This window comes from Drosophila serrata, unplaced genomic scaffold (assembly GCF_035046125.1).
Source record: "Drosophila serrata isolate PLE 108 unplaced genomic scaffold, ASM3504612v1 contig_241, whole genome shotgun sequence".
NCBI classification, from domain to species: domain Eukaryota; kingdom Metazoa; phylum Arthropoda; class Insecta; order Diptera; family Drosophilidae; genus Drosophila; species Drosophila serrata.
The window spans coordinates 2072523-2083701 of record NW_028257139.1 but is presented as its reverse complement, the minus strand read 5'-3'; the positions used below and the strand labels follow the sequence as shown (position 1 = coordinate 2083701).

The following is an 11179-nucleotide window of genomic DNA, read 5'->3' as shown; positions in this document are numbered from 1 at the left end:
GGGTATTTTATGTGAAGCAAGTGAATATGGCAAAGACAAAGGCTAAGCTCCTTTCGGAATCGATAAAAATGCAAATTAAACAGCGGCAGTGTGAGCCACACAAGAGCCACATAAAGTTGCATATGTGCTACGGATATAGAGATATAAACACAGAGATATGGCGGGGAGTGGCAGCTCGTTAAGAGGAAAGCCGGGAGAAATTCAAGTGCCGGAAAATGGCTTTTGTTTAGAAGGAAAACTCTCTCTCTCCCTCCCTCTGTACCCTTTTCACATATAAATATGAAAAATATTCCGAAAATGTCAAACGGAAACAAGTTTCCAAGTCAGCTTGCATTATGGAGCACACATGTCCTGGCGGCCACAGGACGACTCTTTCGAAATGGAGTAGACAGCACTCCTTCGCCCAGTCGAGCGACAAATGAAAATTGCAAAAATGATCGGAAATGACCAATTTAGAAATAGAAAAAATGTAACCAACTAAGGGAAAAGTCAGATTTGAGTGCATAAGTACATAAGTCGTCAAAATATTAGTTACATGTACTTAATAATTAATTAATTAAAGTTTTGGGTATGACTAACCATTGGGAATTTGTTCTAAATGCTTAAAAACTATATATATATTGTTTAATATATTTATTGCAAGTAAAGTTGAGGCTTAAACTTGATGAAACATCTTAGGGAGAATCCTTAAATAACCTGCTTAATAATATTTTAAACTTCTTTCAAGTTTCTCTACTTTATTCACTATTATTTTGTCACTGAACACAAGGACATTTATAGTATATGTTTGACAGGAAGTCGAGTCCTTGATGTGCAACACCACCAACAAGTGGAAAATGGGCGCAGGAAGCAGACAAAATTTTCCAAGGGAAAACTGCATTTCTCTCTTGATTTCTGGAATGCCAAATACAGAGCCACACAGAGATCTGATCAGATATGACAACTTGACAAATTGGAAAATTTGTCAAAGAAGTTATCGCGATCTTGCAGGACTTGAAGGATTTTGCTTCCAGTGAGTTTATTGACCCCAGGCTCAAGTCGAAGCCCAGGCTCATATTTCACACATGTCGTATTATGCATGAATTTAAAAACAATAACTGGGAAACGCACACACAGGATCTGCTCCTTCCTCTCCAAAAAGGAGAAGTAATAAATCAAGACGGGCGGGGGGAAGGAAAAACCCTTTTCAACGATTTCTATGCAAAAGTGCTGGCGCACAGGCAAAAGTAATTCATCAAAAATAATATAACAAGACAGCAAATGAGAAGCAAAGAAAAAAACGAGCATAAGAAATATATGAAATGGTTAAAATTGCACAAGGAAGCAACAAATTGGTGCCTTTTTACATTGCAAAATATGTTTTTGTGCGTCTTTGCAATCATTTTCTGCGAACTTGTAAGCCATCTGGGAAAATCACGCTCCAAGGCATCCTTCGTATAGGAGTTTGTAGGATTCCGAAATTAATATATAAGTAAGTAATACCCTGTTTTTGTTTCAGTTTTGAGTATGTGGATTTAAGTACTTGAAGGTCTTTAAATCATAAGGCTAATTGTTGAAGAAATCATTAAAAAAATGCTTTTAGTTTGTAAGAGGTTTTGAAGTCAGGAGATTAATTGCTGAAATAATCAAATAAAAATGCTAAATGGATCTAAAAGGTTAACAAATCATGATCTTAATTGTTGAAATAGTCATAGAATAAATATTATAAGATCTTAGCTGTTTTATTTATAGTTAATATTAGACTCTATGCTCTGTTATATTTTCCACAGTTTCTTTTCCTTCAAATTTAAATTTCAAAAGTATTAGTATTTATAAAATTCCCAGCAAACTTTTGCTTTAAATTAAATGATGTTCAAGTGTGACTACATTTGGTTATACTCACATCCCTTTTGACTTAAACTTGTGTCACTCTTTTTTTAGTTTTTCCTTTCGGAATGTGGCAAAAAAAAAACAAGAAGAAAAACCCCTACTGTAAGCAAATTTTCATTTTTTGGTATCCTTTGGCAGCTGGGTCAGCACTCGATTCGCAGTTCCTGCTGACATTCTCCTTGTTTACACCCCGGTCAAAATGTGTCAACAACATTGCTCTGCAATTAGGAAGGTTTCTGCTTCTCTGCTTTTTTTAAAGGGGTTTAACTTTAAGCGAAAAATAAAAGCAATTAATAGAGCTACACATGTTGAACATTCATCTACATAGGAGGATACCTACAACTGTTTTAGTTCGCTTTTTTTTGCTGCTGTATGTGTTTTATTAAGTTTTTAATTAATGTATGAGCAGTTTAAACTTGTAAAAGTCCTGTCATGATAAACTAAAACAATATTTCTCACTTGGGGGTTCCCCCCAACCGAGGACAGCTTCCATGTCCAACATTTTTTGGGGTCCTGCGGGGAGCCCCGGTAGTCGAATTTTCCCAAAAGGAAAGCATTTCAGAATAAATGAAGTTACGGCCAAAGGATGCTCGTATGTGTGTGTAAAGGGTTATCCCAAGTGTGTGTGTGCCATTAAAATATTTGCATCTCATTATTTTAGTTTTTTGTGGGCATATATACATACTACTTCGGCTTGAGCCACTTTAAAGCGTTTACTATTTTCTGTACATATTCCAAATATAATTCAAGATACTCTTTTCTTTTTTTTTTTGTGCAGATATTATGGTAATTGACCTTTGCCAATTTCTTACGCATGTGTTCCTAGCCTTTACACTGTCTTTTTTTGGGGGCTTTGGCTTTGGCTTTGGCTCCTTTTTGTGGCCAAAAAAATATAGAACTTTTGTTTCGTTTCATTTTTGTGTGCTCTGGCTCCTCTAGTATCTTATCAGGCAAATTGAATTTGTGGTCAGAACCCAATGAGTGTGCTAAACCATTTGGCAAACAGACATCAAGCAAACTCACACACTCCCGAATCTCTATGAATGCACTGGAAATAAATGAGTAACTAAATGTAATATCATTATAAATAGTAAGAAATATCATCAAAAATAAGGTTAAAATATTGCTATTAAAGCAATTTCTTTTATAAACTTAAGTGCAGATATGACCTTTAACATAAATAAATACTAAATATGTAATTTTATGTATAATATCACTGTTTTCTAAGGCAAATATTTATATTTAAGGAATTTTCGTTAATAAATTTAAAGTGCTGACATTCTCCTTTTTAGAAATAAATCCTAAATATATAATTTTATGTTAAATATCACTATTATCAAGCATAATGTTTATATATAAAGGAAGTTTCTTTTATAAATTTAAAGTGAATCATGCTTAGTTACATAAATATATTCTAAATATAGCATTTTATGTAAAATATAACGGATTTCTTAAGGATATATTTATTTTTAAAGGAAGTTTCTTTTGTAAATGTAAAGTGCAGACATTTTCTTTACATGTTTCTGTACATTTTCATTGCATATTTCCTAAATATATAATTTTATGTGAATTGTCACTTCTTTCTCAAGCAAATATTCATATTTAAAGGAAGTTTCTTTACTTAAATTTAAAGTGCAGACATTTTTCTAAATTTATAATTTTATACAGAATATCACTTCCTTTTTAAGCAAATATTCATATTTAAAGAAAGTTTTTATTATGAATTTTAAAATCAGAAATTTTCCTTTGCATAAATATATCATTATTATATAATTTTATAAAGAATATCACTTTTATTATATAACTTATTTCCCTCTGTATTCTGCTGTCTGTCGTTTTTCAAAAAGTCCTGCAATCTGCTTCGTTGGAGCTTGCCATATGTGTGTGTGTGTGTCTAATCCTTTATGCATTTGGTATCCCAGACGTAGACTGACCCCATTTGCAAAATTCTCAACGCCATCTATCAACACATACGCACACACACAGAGAGACAGGACACACACGCAGGACGACACAATGCACAGGACATTCACACGACATGGTCAAAAACTTTGCACAATTAAAGTTTAAGTGTTGCACAAACTTGTGTCATGCTTGTAGAGCCTTGAGGGGGGGAAGTGGTGTGAAAGTCGCAACGATGGATGCATAAATTTCATTTTGTTATTATAGACTTTTGCCAACGAATCCCAAAGATGTTCTGTAAGGGAGAGAAACTATATATATGGGATATCTTGGAACTCTCTATTTGTGGTATTTAATTGTACTTGGGAACAGGTAATGTTTCAGAAAATTGGGATATATCGGTATGAGATACTAAAAAAATGTAAAATTGTTTATATTTTTAAGAGCTGGATATATCATTTTAGTCAAAAGTTTGCAAATCGGTAAAAAAAAAGTCATTTCCCAACCCATAAATAAATATTTTATAAATATTTTTGATCAGCAACAAAACCCGCTTCGATCTAGCAAAGTTTGTCTTTTTATCTTTAATTAAGTTTTAAATCTGAGTATCTGAATGAAACTTTGCAGTAAGTTTTCTATATATTCTTCATAAAAACGATCAGAAATTAATAGAAAAAGTTATTTGGAAATGGTCATCTCCTCTATCGGCAAAACATCGCCGCCTTCCATTCTCGCAAAGCGACCTCTCCCGGTGATCGTTGGAATTCAGTTCCGTAAACTAAAGTTGTAAGAGTTAAAATGCATCGATCATTTCAATATTGATATTTAAAAACATTGCTATTACGCAATATATAGCCATTTTCATTCTAAAAACAAATAAGAAAACAATTTAAATATACCTTATATCCTTTCTTTTAATCTATCTGTTCATATTAAAAGTAAGACCACCAACGCCATCTACCTGTTGTTCTTATTGGTATTCAGTGGTGCCAACGATATATCGATACTCAACATATTAAGTCGATAGGCTAGCCAAATATACAAACATCGTTATATCGAATACTAATATCGATGCATTCACAGCTCTACCTCCTCGCCAGCGGCCATTAAGATGGACGGGGAAAACTTACAGAAAAATTAAAATATCTCCAAACAGGAGATTGCTGCGGCTGTAAAAAGTGAACCACAATGGAAAGCTAACGCGGGACAACCTGTGGCAGGTGCCAGAAGTGCGCGTAAACAGCGATCCTCCCCCACAGTGAAAAGTGCAAGTGAAGTGGTGGCAGCCTGGCCGCCGTCGTGTGTGTGTTCTTTTTTGTGCCAGCCAAGATCAGTGAGTTGTTGGCTAGTTATTTTTGTTGTTTTTTTGTATGTGCAAGTGCAATAAATGTAAAGGAAATGTGTGTATTAAATGTGTGCAATAACTTTGAACATGTAGATGTGGGTGTATTGTTTTCCAATCCGCAGCTGAGATCTCCAGCAATAACAAATCTATATGGGTGAGTGAGACAACAATATTTTCAGTTTTCTTTTATCCTTGACTTTCACTGCATTCGGGCGCGCGAATTTTTTTCTTCTCTGGGTTTGCGCGCTCGTTGAAAAGTGGAACCTGAGAGAGAGCGAGAAAGAGGGAGAGAGAGTGACTTTTAAGAGCGACGATCCACTCTCTCTTGTGGTTCTTAATATTGGCATTTGAAGAGTTGGAAAAGCTCGTTTGTTTACCTTTTTTCTCTCTTTGCTATTTGTAAAATCATGAAACTCTTATAAAATCATATACTTTAATACTAATTGTACTATATATATATTTATTTGTTTACATATTTAAATAACAAATAGAATTTCTTATTGCAATAAGGTGAGAAAGAGGGACTAAGGCCTTCAGAAACTTTTTTTTTTTAATATATTATTAATATATTATGATATTATTATATTAAAATTTAACATAAATGTAGGTATTTAATACAAATTTAAATAATGTTTTGAATTTGATCAAAATCTATTTTTTATACCATATATTCAAATGTTTTATATATCTCCTGAAACTGTTTATTTACTTTCTAATAAATTGGATTAATTCTTAAAGATCCAATTGCAAACTGCAAGAGTAGACAAATTTTGGTGTGCCGAAGTTAGCTTCTTTTCTTGATTTATTTTTTGAGCATTGCAAATATTCTCAGTATATTTTTCGGTCTCGGTTTTTAGGACTTATACTCTATATATCACAGTGTACATATCTTAAACTAAATCTAAAGCTTTCAAAGGACTTTATTTCTCCCATCACTGAACCTGTCCAAAAGTGTTTGCTCTCGGTGAGGGTGTGATGTAGATTTGAGGGACTAGAAATAACACCTTTTGGAAAGTTGCAAATGCAGTAACAAAGTGTAATTAAAAAGTTTGACTACGCTTGCAAAAATAATGGAATCGATTATGAGCCAGTTTTCCAGTTCCTGGCTACTCCGCTCCTTATTCCTGTGTCCTGTCTGGGCTGGGCTTTTTCCCTCCGTTTTTCCCCCACTTAATGGAATTAAAAAGGATATTTTTCGCCTTTCTGCTGCCAATTGCATTTCTGCAACGTTTCTCCACCCCAAAGTGCTCCGTGCTCCATTGTTTTCGTCTGTCAAATGCAGACACTTGGCTTTCGGTATTCATTGCTCGGGCAGGACTCGAGAGGACCGGGAAAAACTGTCGCAGAAACTGCCAATAAGGGCATTTTTATGCATCCATTTCATTCGCATTTCTCCAATCAGTTGAAAAAATTGCACAAGCTACTGAAAAAGCGAATGAAAACTTTGGGAAATGTTAATGCAATTACTTTTTCCTCCAAGAAAAAAAAGGAGTGCTTACTCATTAAATTCTGGTTTAACGACATTTCGGGTATAATTAGCTGAAAGTTCGTTTAATTACCGAGGATCATCCGATATTACTTAACCACTTTATGCAGACGATTAATTTGAATGCAAAGCACAGCGGGCCATTCATCTGTCGCTGTTAATTAAGCCCAACAAATGCCACATTTTTTTTAATACTAAAAGGTGCTTCTCCCCTTTATTGATTTAAGGTTAAACATATATATACATATATATTTAAATTTGCATAAACTGTTATTAATAAGGCAGATTAAGCCGCCAATGAATATGTAGCAAGGGATAGAGTTAAATGAGAAAATTTGTGCAGTTCGTCGTACTTCTTATACGAGTGTGTACCTGATATGCACCTTTTGCTGATGTTTTTATTTCCCACGCATTTTGTATGCCTTTTAATGTATTTTTAATCCGATATAATTAATACCATCCTCCCCGATGGGTTTTGTGCCTGTCGCTTATTAATTATATTATTGCGTGAAAAAATATTAACAAGTACCGCAAAGTCATAAATAAATCTACGAGAACATTGAATGTAAAATAATCTCCCCAAGCTCATAAATAATATATAACGAGGCGCTTCTTAAAATAAGAATGAATATAAATGTCACAATGCAGCATTAAACTGACCACAAATGGCTTTAAGTCGCTGCCACGGATAAACAAATGATGTGTGAAAAATTAATGATTAAGTTGGATGCAGTAAGTAAATTTTAGCATTTTCTCTGGCATATTAACCGAGAGAGGTATTTAAGATCAACCTATAAACTCAATTAAAATGGTAACTGCACCCGGTTATATATGATTAATTAACGGGTAAAAAACACCAATATTTATTGTAAATGAAAAAGAAAAAGATAAGCTTAATGGTTACAAAAATAAAATGAGCAGAAATCTGGCACCGTGTTGTTCACACATGGCTTTGGCTTTCATCGTCAATTTAAAAACAATTTCCCCTGTTTGTTTCATAGTTTTGTGAGCGTTTTAAATGTGTGATTGTCTGTGGATGAGCGTTCAGCCTCAACCAGACCTCACACCCATCCCACCTGTCTGTCCGTCTTTCTGTTGGTGTGTGCTGAGTGTGTGTGTAGGCTGTTTGTTGTGGTCAGCTGTGCTGAAAAGCTGGAAAATGAATCCTGAGGTTTCCTCGGTCATTTGAATGTTGTTCTTGTTGCCAGAGAGAAGTTGCTCATACGACCTGGTAAAGTCCATCTCTCTTCGTGCGAGTTTTCTTTTTTCCACCACCCTGTGTTTTTCCTGCCTGCCCTAATCCAAAGCAAACACCTGCGTCATAAACTTTAAGCCCGACAAAGTTTTTGGGGCAACAACCGAATTGGATTCATTGGAGCGTACTTACGGTTTTGCTGTGTGCGAAAAACGAAAACTTTTCGATTTGTCAAATGGTATTTAGGGATATCCATGGTTAGGTCTTAGCAAAATGTCCAAAAGTTTAAAGAGTTTATAAGTAGAGCAAGCTGTGTAATTTGATATATTTCTAATTAAAATTAAACAAATAATTCTTAAATTAAGCCAGGAAATACTATATATTATTCCCATATCCCATTTATTTAGTTTACAGGCTTCTCGGTTTATTTTCCTAATAAAATCATCAGTAATTACCTTGGAAAACCTATATTTTTTTATGAATTTACACTAAAACCAAGTCATATTTTTAGCTTAGTCCCCAAATTCCCTGTAGACTCTTAAAAATAATGACCAAAAAGTTTAAAGAACTTGTATAAACACACTGCACCATAAACGAAATATTTGGCATCATCATCTTTATCAAGTCGTTATTAGAGTTATTAACATTAATTTATTAAATCCCCCGTACATGGCCTGACATGACAGTCACAATTCAAATAGATATATATTTCGCCTCGGATAAACCGAATTTAATGTTCATTTCAGGAGGGGAATCTCGGTTACTCCGGAAAATCTCTCCGAGAGCAGGACATTTCTGTTGACACTCATTTTCGGTGGGGATGTCTCCATCTTTGCAGCTTAGTGACGGACAAATTCCGAGTCTTTTGGTCACGCTCTCCCCTCGTTTGGCAACATTTAGCTGGTTATTGTTTTAACATTTTGCCCCCGTTCCCTCCCTCCGTCTTATCTTATCGTTATTAACGTTCATTTTATTGTCATGCTGCTCGGTACTTTGGTTCTTTCACTCTCTCTCTCTGACAGTGGCCCAGCTTCTGTCTGCTAGTTGTGCTTCGCAGTCGGTTGTATATTTTAAGAGTCCCTTTTTATTGTGTCATTATTGTCATTTACTCTTGGGTCTCCCCTCGCTGATCCCCCCAGCCGGCATTATTTTGATTATTTGTGAGTTTACCACTAAATGTCTCGCTTTCAGTACATTATGTTTGAGTTCTGCTTTGATTTTCTGATGCCTGATGATGGCAAGCAGCGAGAAAAATGTTCTTATAGAATTAAAAAACACTATTTTATACTATATTTAAATATTTCCATCAATGGAATAGATTCTAGGGTTGTAAGAGATATATACAAGTTCTTAGGAAAAAATCTGTTGAAAAGTTGTGTATCAGATAATTATTTATGAAATTTTCTTCTCCTAGTGTAGCTGTTTCTTATTGTCTAATATCTTTGGTTTATTAATGTGATTAACATTACAGTCTCTTTTGATTTGAGTCCTCAACAGTCCGTTTATATTCCTGATTTTCTTGTCATTCATAAAATCCACTTTATATTTTCCTTTTTCCTTTACATATTTATTGACCCATAAATTTGGTTACTGGCTCATTCAGCAGCTAAGGGATGAATAAAACAGACCGCTCATAAATTGATTACAATATCAATTGCTGAACTTTTGACTTTTAATTAAAGGCTGGCTGGTGTTGTGTAAGCTGAGAAAAAATAAAAATATATGTATGAACGCTCTTACTTCTGCATATATGGGCAGCAAGTTGTTTCAGTTACCAATTTGGCGTAAAAATTCATACAAACACGAAGGGGGCCTTGGGAAAATGCATACATTTGCGCTATAAAGAATGTTTTTGGGTGGCGTTGGGGAAAAACTCTGCGAATTAAAAAATGCCAAAAAAATGAACGGGGTGAAATTATAAATCAATTTAACGTTGCCAAACGAGAAGCCGGACAAAAGTCCACAGTTTCGTGCCGCATAGTAAGTAAATGTGCGGTGGCGGTGGCAAAGTTTTCCATTTTCACATTTTTCCCATTCCGCTCTTGCTGTTCTTTACAAGCAGCGCCAGCGAAAATTGTATAAATTGCCAACTCAAACGGAAACGCAATGACACCGGACGCCATTGACCAACGCCGTCGACCCTTGGCCCGTGATCCTGTTTCCCGAATCTCTGGCCGGGAATACGGGATACGGGATACGGGCTGGGCTCTTTTGGGATTCCGGGGACGCATGCGCACGGGGCACGTCATCCGGCTTTTCAACGCTGCCACGGATGTACGCGCTTTAATCTGTAAACCGCAAGCGACGGCATCAGATACAGATACACGTCCTGGTCCTCGTACCCAGGGACTTTTGAAGCTACTGGTAGATACACAGAGAGAAATATCATGAAATAGGGATCGAAAAACAATCTTATAAGCAGAATAGAGGTAGTTTTCAAGGGTTCACCCATAAATACTCGCTAAATAAAGGGGTTACTTGATACATTTTTCTAATATTTCTATTAAAACAAAAGTCTACCCTCTATGTTCTCAGTGCATTGCATTTTAAGTCAAGCAGTTGAACAACTGTTTGTAATTGCAGCATCCCTGGCATTGTGGTAATGGCTCTTTGGGGTTGACTTGGGGTTGCCTGTCCGGCGGAATCTCTCACAGTTGAATGCTGCAAAAAAGCCCTTGTTACCGGATGTTGTGCAATAAAAATGCAAAGTGCGCAAAAGTTTTCTGTTCAGTCCAATAGCAGCCAGCTGATACAGTAAATAAATGTGAATTACTGTTTTATTTTTGGGGTGCACCGCGGTGGCATTACACACACAAGTGCCAACAGGGGACGGAGGGGGAGATGCTCAGAGAGCGGTTAAGAAAGCGAAATTACGCGGTATTCAAGTGGGGGGAGGTGGAGAGGAATTCGGTGGATTATGCAATCGCAATTGCAGTGATAAGAGCAGGGATTTAAATGTATAAATCTTCAGTAATCCTGACTTACTTTAATTCGTTATGCCTAAAAGTATGCTTTTAATTTTATTGAATTAAGTGCACTGCTTGTCAATTGCAAATGAACTGCTTTAAATTTGGAATTATTATTGGTCTGATAAATGTATATTTATTTATTTTAATTTGTGTAAAGCTTATTAAGTAAATTAGAATTTTATTCAAAGTAAAAAAAAAATCTAATTTAAATAAATGTATAAAAAAATGGATATGCTTGTTCCCGCCCGGGTTCGAACCGGGGACCTTGTGCGTGTGAAGCACACGTGATAACCGCTACACTACGGAAACACTTGAAATAAGTTCGTCCAATGTTTCTGGCCATTAGGGAAACAGTTTAAGGAATTCGAAGGATTAATTTTTAAATATAAACAGTCCATATAGCCCTATTATTT

At 35.4% G+C, this 11179-nt stretch overlaps 1 non-coding gene across 1 annotated transcript; it reads right to left on the bottom strand.

Moving 5' to 3' along the window:
* Nucleotides 1-11002: 11002 nt before the first annotated feature.
* On the bottom strand, nucleotides 11003-11075 carry TRNAV-CAC (transfer RNA valine (anticodon CAC)). The gene has a single exon. It is a non-coding gene; the product is annotated as a tRNA-Val (tRNA).
* Between the last annotated feature and the right edge of the window lie 104 nt (nucleotides 11076-11179).